Below are 20839 nucleotides of genomic sequence, written 5' to 3' on the forward strand. Positions count from 1 at the left end.
TTGAAATCCACCTAAAAGAATCAGTATGGTTTGGACTTTGAATTTACGGCCCTGCTAGAGATTCTGAAATTATCCAGATTCTTGCAGAAAATCCTTTGGTGACTCATGACGGTGTCAGACCTCTTAAAAACTGTTAAAGTTAGACGCTTACAAGCTCTCAAGAAGTATTACAAGCATGTCAGTGCTGTTAAACACGGCAGACTTTTTTTGATGACCTTTGAAAGTGTTTAATGACTAAAAGACTTTGGAAACTCTTTAAAACTGTTAACGGTTTTTGAATAACTTTATGCAATCAAAGACTGTAGAATATCTTAGAAGCATTAAGTCGAAGGCATACATGGTATCATTTTAAAAGTCTTTTTGCAGCCCACAAAACTATACTGAAGAAAAAATTTGTAAAAATTCAAATTTCTGAAAAAAACATGGCAAAATGTCAATTTTGAGGAGTTCGAACCTTTATAAAAAGGGTTTCCACTACCCCTGGAAGTGGTAAGATACTGCCACTTGCCTTCGGTCTGTCCCGGACAGGGGAACAAACTCAAGATCAACCGATCAACAATATTCATCTAACAGTTACTCAACTGACAATAGCGAGGTCCAATTAATATCTTTCAAATGATAATTCATCGCTACCACCAAAACGGGGTAAAGCATAAAGAAAAGATTAAACCATAGCAAATGAAGTATTGGAATAGGTACGGGATCATTTTAAATGTCCTCTTCTACTGTGATATTATTGGCAAAAATGTGGCGATGAAACTAAGGAATTAGTCGTATATATGTATTTCAAAATTAACGCAAGGTCTATTATCCCCAAAAGAACTGAGCACCCCTTCGATAAACCGGAACGTCCCCAGACACACAACTGATGTGCGGTTGACTTGCACAGGTAACCTCTCCGGTAGACCGGAGCGTGCGTGGCTCACTTAAGACAGTTTTTTTTAGTAATTTCAACAAAACACAGGGCGTGTGTTGCTGTCGGTTGTGTTGCATACATCGCGTCAGTCTCAATCCCCGCAGTAGCACTTCTGCCACATTAAAAATGAGCTGATGGCATCTTAAAAAAATGTTCTTAATAAATTCATACTTTCGTCAACGATCAGATAAAAGCTAATGCTTTACAATGTTGGGCACAATATTCGAAATTGGAGGGAAATGGCAACGAAGGTGATCTCTCTTCATAGTATTCTAATGAAAAGTCTCGCTTCGAGAGGTGAATGGAGTCAGAAGGACTAATAACTAGTTTTATGCCTCATGGTGTTTAATGAAAGGTCTAAACGAAAGGAATTAATGTCTACCAACTTATTCCTTATGTCTCCAGTACGAACGTACGCAGATAAAAAAGAATATCGGGCCCGAAACACATATATTGGTTGCGTCGGGAGAACGGAGTGTCGAAGGAGGGTACTTACAAAAGGAAGATGGAATATTTCGGATAATCCTCCTAAAGGAAGCATTACACAGCGTCATAGAGTAAATAATATATTACTCTATGATAGCGTATAGTTTGATTGTGTACAAGGCGGCCATTAAGTGTTTGGGTTTCTCGCCAATTAAGTATCTACCAGTAGGTACCTAAATATAATAATAATTATCTGCATAAATACTACCACCAATTTGAGTCCATCCTTAAACTTCGTTTGTCTTCAGTATTGTCCAATAATTTGCTACTTGATATAAATATTTATTTCAGTAGACGTACCACAGATAAAACACCAATTTATTTTAACTGTGCTGGTACTATGAAGGCAATATTGACGGAAGCGTATTTTCAGCGCATTTTCAAGAAAAACAAATCCTACTGATTAATAAATATCAAGTGGTATGTCGTTAGAATCATTGAAACAGGAGGCGCCATGTGGCTTGTCGCTATTTATTTGTGTGTATACAAGAAAGTTTTTTTTTAATAAATAAAATCTTCATACGCAGGAAACTACTACTCACTTTTTACGTGTTGAGAACTAATATCATTAGACAAACGGTTAGAATTAGTAGTATCGATTTATTTTTTATGAAAAATGCCCTAAACAAATATACCCTAACGAGATTAATAACATAGTATAAAATAACTTCAATCTAGATAGTGCTTTTTTCCAACTAATGTTGAAAGGCGCTATTATTATACTAGAAATGATTAAAAGTGGATGTTGCACAAGAGCGACAATGGGCCAAAAGAAACATTTCTTCTGTTTTTGTGCGAAATGAAACTCCGTTTTGAGTAACTTTACTTCTGCCCCAAGTTGGTATTCCATTAGCTGTTCGCGCTTCGGGTATGCTCTTGTGTATCATAAACTTTGTGTAAAATTTCAAACGTTATCTAAAAATGCATATACCTTGACATTTCTCTATTAAGTGTCCCCGCTCTATGTAAAACTAAAGATATTAGAAAGTACCCTGACCGGCACTTAATCATGTATTTATGCATCAATAACATTCCAGATCTGAATTATCCATCTGCCAATTATATACACTTGTTTGTGTTAAGTAATTATTCTCTAACTCTAAAAATGGATCTCTCTCAATTATCTATAAAAGGTTCTCCTCATAAGTACACAATTTAAAACTCTACAATAGACCACAAAGAAAAGACAGATATCAAAAAAATGGTCACCATTTCTATAATAAAAAGGAGGAAGTAAAAAGACATAAGAAAATACTCGCACCCGTCAACACCTAGGTTCTACCTACCGCAGCTAAACATAATTGAAGAGTCTAAAAAACCCAGTCCAATGGTATAAATAATAATTGTACAGGGTGCACCCAATTATTTTAAAAACCCTACTTGTGATAGAATGTTAAAAAGCTTTAAGGGTCAATAAGACGTTATTTTAATGGAAAGTGTCCGTAAGTTTTTTAATTGTCACTCTGTGTACATTACCCTCGCATTGGCTGATTTGCCATCTACTGGAAACATTGTAGAAAATCTTGCACGTTTTTACAGACTATAATATTTAGGGCGAGGAAGTTTTTGAACTGTTTCGATTGATATAGGAGGCCGTTTTGAAGTCTTTCCGTTTCCTACCATATACTGTTATGGATCTTATTTTAAGATTTTTATTTACAATAATTGTCAAAACGCAGAAAGGATTTTTAACATGTTCAGAGTCGAAAACTAAAACCGCGCAAGATCAAAGACAATCCCCGAGAATCTAAGACAAACATTTTGGGGCATCTAAAATTGGGTCGGCGATTGAAAACTGCGGGACACGCATTCAAAAAACAGCCCTTCAAGAAGAAACAGATTAGCGTCCACCTCAAAATTACAAATACATTCATTTCTTTTATTTAAAATCACTCAAATCTGGCTAATACGAGTGGTAACCTTTACAAAGCCTCAAGATGGGTTGAAGATATGAATGAGGGTGAAAGCGGCGTAGAAGGTCTGGGGAGCCCAGATGTGAAGAAAGAAAGTGTGAAAGAAATAGTTTTATATTTCTTATACAATTATGATAGTTCCTGTTTATATGGGTGATGATATCAATAAATATTTATTAGTAATTTTAAAATTTGGAAGTAGTATTGCTATTTTTTGAATAATCCACTACTAAATTAAACTAAAAATGTGTGGTTCAATAATCTTTGTACTCCTTATAATTTTGAAACAAAAGCTTCAGAGCTACTCTAGTAAAAATAAACTAAAACCGTTGACCCCTAAGGGGGAGGTCTACTATAGAGAGTTCGATGCATAATTTATAATTCACAGGAGAAAACTTCAGCGGAAACCTCCCAAAATTTTATTATGAAAAATTAATAAGGATTCAACGTTTCCTTGTACGTCGTGAAGTAATCAATCGTTTAACGACCAATTGCATAAATAATGTACAACAGCGCCTTCGAAATAACGAAGCGTGACCTTTGCGTTGCAATTTCGTTGACCTTTCGTCGCTAGCAATTTCGTAGGTACCACAAATTCGCGCGCTGCATTTCCAAGGATGCGAACGTTATGTAGATAAGGTAAGGAGTGCAGGAATGCAATTATAATACCTACACTATACTAACATAGCAACAGATTCGCAAGTGAAAACTTCCTGGTTTGATTGCCAATTGGACCAGTATCACGCACAATATGCACGTAACCATGACTTTGTCAACAATGCAGTAAAATGCACGTAGCTACCTATTGTTCTTAAGACGACCGTGTGGTAAATTGTTAAATAGGGAAGTTAAACTATTTTATTAGGTGTGTAGTTTCTTACACTTGTAACCTACTTCGACTATTAGAATACTAGGTACTTACTTAGGTATACCTTCTCCGTATAAAATGTACACGACTTTTTTTTCACGGTTACAAAACAGAATTTTAATTACAATTGTAAATAGGTGGGTAATTTATTCTGCAATTAATTTAATCATGTACGAAACTCTAAGCAAGCACTACCAGTCGACATAATCAATTATTTGCGAATTCAAATAAGGAATTCCAAATAATATCATCGGAAAAAGTTTTAGTAATAATAATTCATCTCATTTCCTTTTTTATCCCATTATGGAATATATTTTTCTTCCTTGGATATTGCGATCACCGTTTTTTGGACATCTCAAAATTTCATCAAATGTGGACCTTTTAGATCATTTTTAACGGCCTTCATAAATATAAAAGAGATTGAAATTAAATGTCATGTTTTAGGCTAAAACTAAAAATTAAATTTAACGGAAAAAAATATATTACTTGTATTAAATAAACTTAAACCCTAAGATGAAATAATTTCTGATAGTCGACGAAAGACAAGATGTGCACGCTAAATGAATTTTAAGCAAACAATTTTAAACGAATGAAATTCCGTCTGTATGTATGTAGGTACGTTGGCAATTTCTTGAGATAACGGCTCGACCGATTTTGTTTAAGGTTGGGATATGTATATTAGGTTACGGAAAGGAAAAAGAACCGACCGGATTTTTGAAAAAAAATTGAATCGCCTTCGCAACAGCACCCAACTTTTTTTTTTCAAATAGTAACCTACAATTTTATTAAGTTAGTCGAAAGACTGTTTTTTCTGTGTACAATCTACAAAAATTATGCTAGGTTTTATTACAAAAAAAAGGAGAAAGAAAATAATTTTGGTGTCCAATCTCTGTTGAACTCGAAATGGGGTTGTATGATAATTATTAGAAAGTGAACACAAAACCATCCCCATACACTTGGAATAATCTTTAATTGTAATGCGACATGTTTCGGCTAACAAGCCATCATCAGGCAAGATGCTATACAAGTTAAAAATTAATCGACCCTGACGGGGACGAAGAATAGAGCAAGTTTAAAGATCGGCAGTCGGTCGGTTGTTCCCTTCAGGACTCCCGATCTTTAAACTTGCTCTATTCTTCGTCCCCGTGAGGGTCGATTAATTTTTAACTTGTATAACATCTTGCCGGATGATGGCTTGTTAGCCGAAACATGTCGCATTACAATTAAAGATTATTCCAAGTGTATGGGGAAGGTTTTGTGTTCACTTTCTAATAATTGAGAAAGAAAATGTCAAAGTTAAAAAATATTTTTTTCGGAATTTTGATTTCGTTAATATTTTGGCAGTGTACATTAGTGATTAGGCCATTGTTGAAAACCTTTTTTTCTAAATATATGAGTTTTTATCTTACAACTGTTTTTTCAAATAGTAATCCACGTTTTTTATTAACCAGCGAAGTTTTCAAATGGTTACCCATTCAAATACGAGTACTACCTGGAGCAACGTTACTTGCCTGTAAATAAACAATAAATGAATGATTAGTAATAAACACAAACAAAATTTAAAAAAGCGCGAGACGTAGCAACAATTGGGGCCCGAGGTACTTACGAGAGAAGGTATAAAAAAATTACCGACTATTGCGAAATAATTATGCAAATTTAATAAAGGGTTTTGTTTTGTTTTGTCCGAGTATAACAAAGAATGGAATTCGGAACAGCAATATAATTTTTGGTGTGTACTCATTTGCCGATGAAAGTGTGCATTTTATTGCAATTTTTGTGAAATGTAAGGATAACAAGCTATTTAGATTTTTAACAGAGGAACAATCACTGGATGGAGTACTGTTACATTTTATGAAAAGATAGATTTGCAAACTCATCAATATTGAAGAACAATCCGCGAGGAGATAAGAACGACTTGATAAAAAAGACTTTATTCGTTAGGTAGGTAGTTTGAATTTGCAGAGGAAAATGGGTGGCTCGGAGCCGTCAATTTCCACATGCTATCAAAAGGCAGGTAAGAAAGGAATTAAGAACACTCAATGCAGATGCGTATGTCCCTTCAGTTATAGTGTACAAGACTACAAACCAATTGGAAAGTTAAATTATTTGGAGTATCTCACATGGTCAATAATAGAGATCGGTGAAACAGTCCACATTCTAAAAAGTTCCTATTATCTGTTCATCCAACAGATGCAGTTAAGCTCCTCCTAAAAAATTCCCGGCACATTTTTTATAGGCCGAATTTTCGAAACCTGTAACTATAACACACACAACCTTAGTTTCACAATTGTAATTGCCGTATACACAGAATACGAACTTCACAGAACAGAAACATAAATTTCGCTAAAAAATTGTCACCCTCCTGCAATAATCTCCACTCTCGGGTTTAAATCGTGCACTTTAGTCCCTTGCTATATATAAGGATTGGAGTGCGTACTAGATCTAACAGTAGGTCTAGGGCGGTAAGTATGACTTACAATTCTCCTGTCATATCTTGTAAGATGTTAAATTCAAATACAATAAATGTAATTTAAAAATTTAAAAGTGGATGGGCTAATTGGGTATGATCAACCTACAAACGCGGGAATGTAATTAACAAACGATCGCAACAAAAATATTTCGAAAATACAAAAATGTGTGGGGGAAACTTGGTATCGATGTCCCTTTCGCGCTTTCTGTATTACTTTCTTTCTTATCAAAATACCGATATATAAGCTAACTCGTTTTGAAATAAAACTATTACTGCACTACAGGTAGCAAATATGTAAGAAAGGAATAATAAAGCTCACTTTGGGTGAACAGGGATAACATTCGTAATCCTCAAACTTTCAGTAACAATACTACCTTGCATAAATTACATCCATAAAAACGTTTTAGGTAACAATCGAGCAAGTTTTGAAGTTAATTATATAATAAAAGTGAACCTTTTCAACGACTTTTTGAAGTTAGCCGAAGGGCCGAAAGCGCAATTTAAAATGGATTCTCTAGACAACAGCGTGCAATTGCAACCCCAAACGCCGCACTAGTATCCGAAAATTACCTGTCATACAATTCTAGTGGCGACTTTTACATTCAGCCCGTAGATTTAAACGACTTTACAAAGGTACTATGTTTATTTACTTTGATTATTAGCATTCCACGCTATATAAATTTTCGTGAGGGACTTTGGGACAAATTATTAATGTCATAACAAAAAATAGGAATTGGGAACTTTACATTTCGGCAGGGTCATTGTCAAGGATTTTTTAAAGTCGTTTAAATCAAAGGTGAATATTAAGTATTTACACTTTGTGTCAAGGATTTGTATATTTATTGAGAATATTATACATTTTTAGAATATTTTGAATTCGAAGATCAAGTTTTCTCTAGTTTCACAATATAGGTACGCATCATGTTATTTGTGTGATATGTAATAACGTGGTTGATTTTTCTACTTGCAAAGGTTTAACGTTTTCAAGGCAAAAGCAGTTGCGATGGTCCTATAAGAGGAATATATTCTCCACGCATCTTTCTTTTAAAGAAGTTTCCTCAAAGCCCTCGATTCTGTTTTAAGGGAAGGAAAATCTTCTACGCAACCTCGTGTTTTTCAATCTTAGTACATGGTTGTATTGGATAATTTGTTTTCCTTCTGATGTATTGTATGAAACCTCACCAAGTCTATCGCGAGTCATCCACCGTTAAAGAAAGAGTGGTACACTTCTATGCGCCCTTCAGCACGAACCTTAGGTGGTTGTGAAAAAATGTAAGTGTTTGGGATATGATGTGGTATAGGTATTAGTCTCAGAGCAGTGTCTCTTTTACGACAGGCAGAGATTACCGTGGGTCAATTCTTCGCCCGATCCCACAGGGGGTAGTTACATTCTAAAGATAGTATGTTCTATTATAAGGAGCTAAAGTGATACTTTTTATAGCGAATCGGCAAAATACTGACGAGATTTCTGGAACATAAGGGCACAGTTTAAATGTAAAATTTGATGTTCTTGGTGTAAGCCTCGTGACCGTGCTGAATAAGATATTTAAAAATTACGGAAGTCCTCGTGTGAGATCGAAGGGAATCAACTGCGATACTTGACACGATACCTAAAAAATTTATAATAATAAGGAAACCACGAAGAATATAAATTCGCCCACGGAATATTCGCATCCGTAAGCTTCTCCCTAGGAACGTTCGAGAAAATTATTCACCCTCTACCTGCAGTGTACTCAATTTCATTATTTCTGTGATAAAATTTAATCCAATCAACTCTCCTCTGAGAATACGCCCTAATAAAACCAGATCCAGTTCAATTGCTCTCTGGAAGCTTTGTTCGGGGAGGATTCCCTTTTGGAAGATTCGAGCCTAGAAGGTTCGCCTGAGAAACGTTCGCTTCGTTTTTTTAAGGGTAATTCTTTGGGGGTCCAACTTTTCTGGGTATGAATATTCTTCTAGCAGGTTCCTACTGAGCGAAAATTCGAGTCCGAACTTGTAATGTACATTTTTCTTGTGGACGAATTTTTGAAAAGTAAATTGGGTAAGTTTGTCACAGATATAGAACGGAACTTAAGAATGAGCACCCAGGAGCTATTTAAAGAGCAAATTTTTTTCTGAGGCCAAAATTTTAGGTGCCAATATTCAGGGAACTCCGATTGCAAATCTTCCCTGGACGAATTTTTAGAGAACAAATATTTAGGGGTCGTATATCCCGGAGAAATCTTTACTGGAAGGGAATTTTTTTAAAGAAACCTATTCGAATGTTGTATTCATAAGGACAATTCTTCGAGGGGCGAGCTGTTTTAAATGGGACCAAGTTCACCCTTAGCAAGTGTTCAGTCGGAAGCGAATAATTACTCCTGTTGAGAATATTTCGAGAGTTAGTCTTACGGGAGCATATGGCGACCATTTTTCTAGGCGATAAATTGTGGCGTAAGGGTAATTTTTCGGGGGTCCAACTTTTTTGAAAATGTATTTTTCTCAGAGCAAGTTCCTACTGGGTGGGAGCTAATTTTGTTTCGAATCTTCCGAGAGCGAACAAGTAGAACGGAAGATGATGCAAGTTTTCTTCAATTCAAACCTTTGTGGTTAAATTCTTCAGCAGGAACCTTTCTAGGTGCAAATTCTTAAATTTCTCTTTAAAATATTTTCAAAATATCTTCAAAATTCTACAAATTCTCTTCAAAATCTCTTCAAAATCCCTACAACATTTCTTAAAGATTTCTTCAAAATCTCTTCAAAAATTTCTTGAAGATCTCTACAAAATCTCTTCAAGATCTCTTCAAAATCACTTTAAAATCTCTTCAAAATCTTTTGTAAGCCACTTCAACATTTTTCTCACTAATAGCGCTTCAAAATCTCTTGAAAACCTCTTCAAAATCTTTTCAAAATGTCTTCAAAATCTTTACAAAATCTCTTCGATATCTCTTCAAAATGTCTTCAAAGCTTATTAAAAACCCCAGAGGTCCTCCCAAGGACCTCGCTTTGAGGGAGGGGCAAGTCCTCCTTTACGGAGAACATTTATGGAAGCGGATCTTCCGGATATAACTGTTTCGGATTCGTGTCTTCCGCAAATAAATGTTTAAGTGGAGTTAGCCGCGGCCACATATTCTACTTTCATCGTTTTTGGAGGAAGATTGGCATCACAGAGAAATGAGTAGGTTTTTTGAATGTGAATGTTTCATAGTGCATGTTTCTAGTGAATAAGTTTTCCGATGGGGGCGAATTTTCGAAAACGATATCATGGGCACTAATCTCAATTGTGTCACCAAAACAGAAGGGAACTTGAAAATTGAGTGTACGGCACTTATTTCAATGGCAAGTCGTCTTAAGGCCAATCCTATGAGCTCAGGCTTTTCTGGGAAAAATATTTGATTGGAAAGGGAAAAACTTCCAAACGCGAATTTTCCGAAGCGAATTTGGCGTGGCGAATGTTCTCTCAACCCAATTAAGTTGCTGATGACCAGGAATTTCACCGCAATTTTTCCTAGGGGTGAAAGTTTCGGTGGCGGTTTTTTTTACAATTTTTTGTTTACTACAATCAGTATAGAAAATTAAAAGTTTGCATCGCAAGTGAGGGAAGTAAATGCGACAATTTATAGTAGGTTGATGGTCATTTTTCATGTTCAAACAAATTACGTTACCACTACGAACTATAAAGTAGTATCTCTCGATAGCAAACACTACAGATACAGATGGTTTAAAAGTGGAGTGGTACCAGTGTCAACTTCAATTTTAACGTAAATATTTTTATTTACATGCCTTGCCCGAGCTTTCAAGAGCACAACTTACACGAAATATTAGCAGATGTACGGTGGGTAAACAAATTAAGCTCCGTTCGTCTTCTGGCAGCTTAAAGCCTAAAAAAATGAATAAAAAACAATGATGGCGTACTTTTTAGCAAAGCTTGACAGATGTGAAAATATTACGTTTCAGCAGAAGGAAATCTTAAAACTAAAACTATTCAGCAACCCTCGAATACAAAAAAAAGTTGAGCACGTGGTGCACTTTTAGACATCTTTTATACGAGAGGTTTGATGATTCTATGCGGTTTTTTTTTAATTATAAATATTGAAGGTACATCAGGAAGCGGAAGACACACAAAGTAAATAATATTTAAACAGCATATGGCACGTGGCAAATTTTTTATTATGTATTTATTTAAAAATGCAAACACTTCTGTCGAGACCGGAAAGGAAATCGAAAATTCCTTTTATGCCGCAACAATTACTTTTTTAACTGTGAGAAGCTGCATGGATTGTGTATCACTTACTACTACATATACCTTTTTTGTAAATGTCAGGGCCGTTTTGTAATATTTTCCTATTCGAGCATGGGATTATTCTTAGCAAGTTATTTGCAGTTGAATTATATTAGTGGTGATTTTACCAAATTCTCAGCGTGACGAAATTAGTTTATCGAGCCTATTTGCAAATTTACGAGTTTATAATTTGTCGTCCACTAATAATAAAAGCCCATAAATTACAGGTAAATAGGGTTAACGTTGCTACTTCCCACAACTACAAGGATGTAAATATCTTTATGTAGCGGTTTTTTTTTTGTGTTCGGTCGTATATTACGGGAATAATCGTCTCGAACGCATTTCATGGCCATTGACGAAAAGGTCCACCCTCGTGTCCGTTCTTTTCTAGGAAATGAACGGTACGTTTACATAAAAAAACGTAGGGTGTCTTCAGATGCGGAAGAGCCCTGGTGACCTAACGGTATCTTGGGCTAACAAATGCATATCGTTCAGAATCTCATCTACATGATTGGTAGTTTGGGTCTTGTTAATAAGTCGGTAAAATAAAATAAAGACACCTCACGTTTGGAGTCTCCTTCTTTATTGTACATTTAAAAGCTCACGCTGGGTGAAACGAAAGAGTGTGCAAGTATATGGTATTCCCATTCAATTTGGGTAATTTACTTAAGATACAGATACATAGTGCGTTTCTGTCATTTACATTGATTTACCTTACATTCACCTCGTTACTTTCATTACAGTGTACATAAAAATTATACCGGCGGTAACGGGAATGACGTGATGGTTTGATGTGCTCTTTAGGCCACAAAGACTTAATAGAACTGGATGTTTTAAACAAAACAAAAAGAAGAAAAATTCAATAGGGCAACGTAATATTAACGATGGTTTATTGACCCACAGAACATTCTTCTAGCTGTACATGTAAGATTAGTGTTTATTTTCATATGTAGAGTCCAGTTTTTAAAACTGATCATGTGGTACGTTTACATACACTGTCACTACAATCAATCATAGACGTTATAAACCTTTCCGTCATCTAAAAAGAGTACCACGGCGATACTCTTTGTAGTAACAACGGAAACGCTTTTATGCCTTTCAATTTTTAAATTTGCCATTTACATCAAATGCAGGAAGATAAATTGTTGCAAGTTTTTATTTGTTAAAAGGAAGTTGTAAAAAAATGTACTAAAAGATTATTAAAGAAGTTCACTGACACCAGCTGTTTTTTTTGCCCACCTGGTTCCCACGTAGGTGTGGATGCAGGTAAAAGTAAAAGGGTTATTTTAGATAAAAAATAAGGGTTGGAATGAAAGGTCCATTTTTTGCTCAGTTAAAAATAATAGCTTCCTACTTGGCAAAAGGGTTGCCTCGAACATCCCTAATTTTTTTTACTCCGAATTTAAAATTTATATTTTAAGGTATAAGTAATGATGATTATTGGACCGTGCACGTAAAGCGACATCGGCGGAATTTTTTACAGGTAAGACTTTTATTGCCCCCGTTCAATTTAAGTTTGCAAAAAGTCGTTTTTTGAACACTTCCTATTGTATTTTTAGTAATAAAAATAGCTCGGGTGCAATAAATTTTGGAAATGTTCAACTTTCTGCGAGGGTTTTTACATTATGTACGTGAGCACCGTCGGCTATTTTTTATTATTTTATAACTTCGAGGGTACCGCCATCAATTAGTGAAGCTTGTAGTTTTTTTCTACAAAAAAAGGACGTACGCTTTACTGCAGTAATCGACGAGGCAAAAAATTCTTTTTTACAATGGAAAAGAAAGCGTAGTTTTTTTCGACTTTCACACTTAAATTCGCATCGGCGCTTTGCAATTGAAGTGAAATGTACTTTCTCCAGAATCACCCAATAAAAAAGGATTAGAAACAATTGCATTTACCGCACGATACGAAATGTTGTCGACGAAGAAAAAATGCAGTAAAAGGATTAATGAATGAATCAGTTCGTTGTGTTCATTTGCTTTCTAATTGTGGTCAAATGGCTCATTAAACAGCGGAGGTTCACTTAAAAATTAACTAATTTATACACAGATTTTTAGTTTATTACAGTTTTAGATGCTTTCAGCTTAGGATATGGAAATCTGTAATTATAATTATCCCGAATAGCTGTGCTACGGCAACAACCTTTTATAGTGTAGGTGGGTGACTTTGAATTAACTAAATTGTTTAAAAAAATAAAATGGGAGCATACGCTATTGTTAATCATACCAAAATATCATTTATCTACATGAATGCTTGTCAGAACACAGCAATAGTCTAAAACAGTCTTACTTGCAACCATATTCGATTTGTGGTTACAGGAAGAAGAGTGCGAATTTTTCATTTTCTAGAGCCATTGTGACTGTTAAATTCCCTGATGCCTTCGGTGCTAGATGCTTCCAGAGCATCTCCATAACCTACGGCGTGCTTCGAGTCCTTTGAGCAGGAGATTTAGTAGGTATTTTGTAGCTCCATCAAGTTAGCCCCCGCAATTTAAAAAAAATGTGGAATTACCATTTTTATATAGTGCTAGGGTTGTGCTAAATTGTGCCGATTCGATTTTAATTTGTGCTGATCTGGAAAATCATTTTTCCTTAAATTGGAATGCAGGAGCCAATTTGACTCTCAGCTCCCCGGTTTTTTAACGTACAAATTCCATTACTACCTTAACGAGTTGTGCTCGATGCATATTGGATTGTGCCGGCCAAATAATGATTGGATGACTATAGTGTGGTTCTTGGTATCACCTTTACTTTCATTGCTATGATTCAATCACAGTCGTATATATTACTTTGGTAACGTTTGACTTTTCCTTCTTATTAACCATAAATCCTACTTCATTTCTTTCTTTTTTATCTCCACTATGATAGAAGGTGAAATGTTCTTAGTATTTCTCTTTTAAATATTCCAGTTCTCCGCCTTGAAGTAGGGTTCTAACCCCTTAGAATAACCCCTGATGCACAACATTTGCAAGTTTCGTAGCTTCATAACGCACCAAAAACAAAGAACCCTTCTACGAAATTAAGCGGAAAAGAAAACAAAGCGTTTCTATTTTTGATTCGCACATGTTTTCTCAGAGCAATGAACTACGAAATGGCAATCTAAAAATGTGATAATTTCCAAGTTTATTTTTAACGGTTAAAAGTATGAGATCAATTTTTGTGTTGGAAAAAAGTACGTACGTCTCATAATGGGCTGGTCAATGAATTATTGACAATTCTAGAAATCGTTTATAATTTTGTAAGTATAGCTTTCTGTCTATCTGTCAGTGTGCACGATAACCTTTGTTTAGAAACGTCCGATCGCTTTGAAAATTGGTACACCTGTTCTTAAGAATATAAGAAAGGTCGCTATTGTTTTTCAGCTACGTAGTTTTTTGTAAAAATTCTGGATGCGTGAAGATCTCGAGGACCGTTACATCCAAACGATTTAGTGTATAATACAGTAAAATATGTTGATTAAGAAGTAACCATTTTTGTGTAGGATTTGAAGACTAAAAAAATTTTTCAGTGCGGGAAGGAAGATCACTACCTTGATTTTTAACATTTTGTGGAAGGTGGCAAAGATTCATAAAAGATGTCCAAGAATATTGAAAACTACTTAAGAGACCATCAAAAATATAGTCGCTAAGAGGAGGCTTTGCAAGTAGTTTCTAGTAAATTTAGTAGAACCGCTACGATTTGTACATTTTATAAATTTACTAGACAACATTCATAGAACTACTTCTTAAACGCTCCTAAAAAAAATTTCCAAAAAGCTCTTAATTTAGAACGATTCTGTGACCAAAATCAGATGTGTTATAAGCTTTCTACGGCCCATGAGAAATTTGAGATTTTTAGGAGACAAGATTTTTAATAAGCTTCTGTTAATTTCCTAGGAACACTTTCAAACAGATTCGTAGGTTTTAAGGATTTCACAAAAAATCCTAACAAGGTTTCAAGAAACTTTTTCTAGGAAGAAAGTTGCAATTAAATTCCTCTTCATGGACATATATCTATATAAAGGCATTTACAGCCATGAAATTAGGAATAGTGTCTCCATTTCTGACTGTAAAGTTAGCAATAGTTATGTTGCGTCAGCCTATATGTTAATTTTTAGATTGAACGCAAATCCGATCATATTATTTGAATTCAAGATCTATTTATTTTGTATCGGAATTATTTAATGTTGTTAATTTTGTTTAAATAATCGCATAGTTTATTTTGCTTATTATAATTGTAAAGTTTGATTTACGTGTTAAAAAATTTTATTGTTATTGTAAAAGGTCTCCGGTCGTTTTTGATAAGTGTTATCGCCGAAGTCAGCAGTGGTTCTTTAATCCTTTCGAAGACCCAGCATTTTTTTAAGGAAGGAGGAACGGAAGGGAGAGATGGAAATTGGTCTAAATAGAAGAGGAAGACGTTAATCGTGGCTTTTTGTTTGGTGGGCGTGATTTTGTTGCGAAACAGTTACTTAGACCGGGTGATAAGGGTTATTTAACTTAAAGTATGTTGAACTTTATTTAAATTAAATTTGTTTAATGTCGCTTGTTGCGTGAGGTGTGTTATCTGGCCCTGAGTGCCTGTTTTTTTCTTGTAGCTTATTTGATTGATTAATGTTGCATAAATTTTGTTTCATCTGTAAATGGTTAGATTTTTATGTTTAATCGAGCCCAAATTTCTCTCTCAAGTAAAATGTTTCTATTTCGTACTCAGAATTACATCAGGTGTTAATTAAAAATTTGTTAATTAATTCTTTGGACCTTTGGAGACGGTTAAGGCTATTGAATTTCTCAAATTAATAAAATTTACGTCAATGTACAGATTTTTGGCGCGGCCTAGGCTGGACGTACCCTGGAAAAGTTTCTAAGGTTCCCATCTCAGTTCCTATGAAAGTTTTATTAAAATTTGCTACGTAGACTTCGAGAAAGAACTGCGAGGTGATCTTTAAACAAATGGACAATTAAGAGGGTAAAATTTACAGGAAGGATCAAATAAGTTTTAGAAGCAGGTTCTTAGAATCTATCAAGTTTTTTTGAAAAACTTTTCGAAAAGAATTTATAAGAAGATTCTCGACACTTTGTTTTATCGCTCTTTAAGGCTAATTGTATGCAAAATTCTAATTTAGGTCGTATTTTAAAAGATAATAACTACGAGTATATAAAACAGACATGATTTTCTATAAAATGATAGATAGGTAATTTTTGACCTGTAGAGTCCAAAAAACTCCGTCACCGCCACGATCTGAATTCTATGAACAGAGTTAGGAGCTACTAAACCCATTGCTGAGAACAGTAGTGTTATAGTTCTATTCCTAAAATCGCGCGAAAAAAAGGTTGTAAAGACATTCTTCAACACATTTTGACCGAAAAGCCCAAATGCTTCACATTTATCTGGATCTGATCAAGTGACCTCTATCAACAAAGTTTGAACTATTATATAGTCCTGTCCCTAAAATCGTGCGGAAGAGAAGTTCTAAAAACATTCTGTAATAGAATTTGTCCTGAAGAATCCAACAGAATTCACGACCATCACGATTTGATAACTATGAACAAAGTTAGAGCTAGAAGAATACTTCGGATAGTTTTACACCTTTATACCTATACAGGATGTAGCACCTAAGACCCCTCGGATCATAATTCCTTTATCATAAAAGATACCGAAAAAAGTCTTAGAGCAAAATTGTACACATTTACCGTCGCCATATACTAAACTATTTTTGATCACCAGGGGCGTGCTGTATTCCAGTGGCGTATCAAACGTTTTTTTAAATGAGACGCCTCATACTTTATTACTGATTTGGAACGTACTTGAAAAATACTTATTTTTTATGTAACCGTTAAACGATTTCGCTGTTATACCTTTTTTCGTCAAAATTTGACAGTTTATCGAAATTTTTTTTGAGAGGGTTGGGCTGGTGGCTAAGTTTTGGACTGAAGCACAGGTTAACACCTCTTCCACAGTCACATAATTTTTTTAAGTACTTTACAAAAAAATTAAATTTTTGATTGACCTTCGTTAAATGTAATATTTTTCAAAAATTTAATGGTACCCCCATAAACAAATTATACCTTTGGGTGGCCAAAACTACAAATTTTCCACCGATAGAAAGAAAACAGAAAACCACACATTCCATAAGAAAATTTCAGAGAAAAACCAAGTCGAAACGCTAATTTGTAAAAAAACCTTATTTTCCGAATCCAAGTGTGCCATGATGAAACAAAAGAGGTTCAATTCTCACAATTAACAGTCAAGTGTCGGCAGTGTATGATTGTTTTTAATCACTGCTTCAGGGTGGAACATTTTCGCAACGCTACCGGCTACCAAGTGGTACAATTTGTTTAGAGGGGTGCCATTTGAAATTGTAAAAAAATATGTCATTTGGCGAAAGTCAATCAAACGTTTTATTTTTTCGATAAAGTACCTAAAAAAATTTTGTGCATATGTGAGTACCTATTTTACCGTAAAATAAGTTCTCCATAAATGTTTTTTTGAAAACTCAGCTTTAAGTGGGTAGGTACTTGGAATATTATACTTTCGCGTTTTCAATGCGTTTTATATTCAATTATTATGTGACATGATGGGATAAGTGCTGCAATACGGGTATAGGGCAATGGGGGATGTTATAAAATGCGCCAAATCGCCTGAAACTATTCACAACGAACAACACACGCTCTATTCAATAATTCAATATACAAATGATGATAAAGAAAGTAGATCAACTTTAAGAACTCGGACAGTCGAAGTAGCGGATTTAAGTTTGTAGGTCATAAGGGTGGTAAATAAACAGTAATTTTACATACAAAGGGTTGAGGTTGACAAGTTTACTACCCCATCTGGCTAACTATCAGTAAGATTTATAGCTTTTACGACCGCTTTAAGTAAACACCATTGGCTGCGCTGCGCTTAAGAATTAAGATATTCCAATTATAATGCGCCGGTTAGCTTCCGTGCGAGAGTTCTTTCGCTATTACTGAAAAAAATCGAAAAGTAATAGCCTTTAAATGGATTAAGGCATTGTATTGAGGAAACAGTATTATCATAATTCATAAATATTCCGATGAGATTTATTTATATTCAGTTTTCACCCCATTGACCATTGCTAGAATTAATAACAACAAATATTTTTAAATATTTTATCAATAAAGTTAAATACCACTCTATTCTGTCATCTCCGAGGGTATTTTTTAATCGGTCGTGTTTTTAGCAAGTTTTCAAACATGAGTTGGAAGGCGCTATTATGGCCAATTCCGCCTCTGCTCATCCGTCCGTCCGAAGCCTTACCTACTGCAGTTTTCAAGCTATTTAGTTGTTTTTTTTTGTATTCGGTAGCTAATAGCTCTGGCACCTGTGGCAAGAAAAATCTTGATGATTACTTTGCGCATGCGCAGAAATATTGACTTTCATTACTACGCTATGGATTGTTCGTTTTTGTTCATTTAATACGAAGCTCTGGATAGGACACATAGGAAATTATTTTGTAAATTACAGTTGTAACTGAGAACTATACTAATTTACAGGTGTAACTGGGAATTAATTTATAATTTACAGTTGTAATTGGGAATTACACTAATTTACAGTTGTAACTGGGAATTATGCTAATTTACAGTTGTAACTGGGAATTATACTAATGTACAGTTATAACTAGGAATTAGTTTATAATTTACAGTTGTAATTGGGAATTACACTAATTTACAGTTGTAACTGGGAATTAAACTAATTTACCGTTGTAACTGTCAAGGATAATTCCCAGTTACAACTGTAAATTAGTGTAATTGACAATTACAACTGTAAATTATAAACTAATTCCCAGTTACAACTGTAAATTAGTATAATTCCCAGTTACAACTGTAATTTACAAAATAATTTCCTATGTGTCCTATCCATAGCTTCGTAATTTAATGTAGGTTTGATATTGAATTTTGCTCAAATTAAGCAGTGCACAAGGGTTACCAAATTAGGAAAAAGCAAGAAAATTTAGCTTGAGCTACTTTAATTTTGTTGCCAAGCTATTGTTCAAAGTACACATTTAATTTGACCTTAGATCATAATTATATGTACATTGTGTCCAAGATAAGGGTGTTTATCACAGGGATCTCCGAAACCATAGAAGATAGGACGATCGTCAAATTAGAGAAAAGATGCGCAACTATTATCATGCTTATTTTTTTATATGGCTCGTAAAAAAGTCTAGTAGTCTTTTTTAGCTAAAGATGAATGTGCTTTCGGTGCATTATTACCTTTTCTATGTATTTTTACATGCTTTAAAGGTTGATGTCATCCCTTGAAGCTCATTGGAAGTCAATGACACCCCCAGTAGATATGTTTTGTTAGGCAGTTTAACGAAGACTTGGATTAGTCCTTTAGTGGTGTTATGGCTATTTGATGCAATTTTAGGTCCGTATTTTGTGTGCGATTTACTTATTAGTAGAGTGATTATAACACAAATTTAAATGTTCGTGTTAGCATATGAAATGTATAATAGTTGTGCAATTGCGGATGTCTATGGACATTCGAATATGGTTGGAATTTTTAGAGGCTGTCTGCTGCTATTTTCACGGATGTGTTTTGTTTGAATTTACATAAGTTTATGGTTTGAGTGTGCTGCAATATTACACACATTTGAGACTGTTGATTTTCTTCTTAATTGAGTGTATCAAAAACTGTGCCTAAAATGTTGATGCAATGCTGTATTAAAACGTAAAAGAAGGTGCCATTAGTGTCCTCAATTTCAGAATATTTCTGAAAAGGTACACAGACTGGGCCAGAAGAAAGTATATTACTTGCATCAGTTCACTTCTTCTCAAGTCACATTTTAGTAAAATTCTTTGACAGCAATAACAAATTTAAATGAAAAGTTGAGCTTAAAATTACGAAAAAGAAGTGCTGGACCTTTAGTTTACTAAAAACGCTGCTAGGGAATAGAACCTTTGCTAAAACTTTAAATGGAGTGCTGTATCGATAATAGTACTACCTAAAAAACAGGAAATTAAAAAAAATGCTCTTGTATGTTTTCCAATATCTTTTTTTGAAGCTATTATATATAGTGGGACAATAAAGAATTGGAGTTTGTCAGTAGAGCTCTTTTATGCGCTATCAAGAACTCCTATCTTAGTTTTTACACAGTACCATTGATTATATAGTAGTATATATACATTGAATTGGTTCGGAGTGGCATCAGGAGAGAAAGGTGGAACAGGATTGCAAAAATGTGCTATATGCGCTATATAGATATATCATATGTCACAAGTACCAACTTTATGACCATAGTTGTGGAAAGGATCAGCTTTAGAGGTCGGCGTGCAAAAAGTAACTTGCATTCAGAAGATCACTATTCTTTGCAAAGATCTCCCTGTGAGGGAAAACACGAAGAGCACAATTCGGCAAGATATTATGAGCGTTTTTTGCGTACTCAACTCACGCATGCACAACCTTTCGCACAGTGCCATTTAAAACAACGGTATAACTGTAACGATCTAACGTTTCCTACACTTTAAATCCGTTAATTAAAGCATATAATTAGTATTGAAGGAAAAAAAGAAGTAAATTTAACGGCATTTGATTATAAATTATAGCTTTATTTTAAAATTATCTTAATCGAATTTCATAGTCCATTACCTACCTGGCAAAGTAGGTTAATCTGATTAGTTTTTAACAGGGGATATGTACATATACACCTACTAAACATAACGATCAGGTTAGGCAATTGCACGTTTTATAATTTGCACATTTGCGTGCCCTCCAAGACCAGGTTTCAAGGAAAGTTCACTGTCAAAAATAACGATTTTCGTTTCCGGAACCGAGATCGAATTGACACGGTATATAATCATCGTAAATTGAGTACTTTAGTGGGCTGAGGCTTATTTACATTTATATCAGTTTGAAAATGTTAAAAGCTTCCACACGAAAATGATGCAACTTGCAATTACCGAATACGATAAAAAAGACG

Source organism: Photinus pyralis, unplaced genomic scaffold (genome assembly GCF_008802855.1).
Source record: "Photinus pyralis isolate 1611_PpyrPB1 unplaced genomic scaffold, Ppyr1.3 Ppyr1.4_LG7, whole genome shotgun sequence".
Taxonomy (NCBI): domain Eukaryota; kingdom Metazoa; phylum Arthropoda; class Insecta; order Coleoptera; family Lampyridae; genus Photinus; species Photinus pyralis.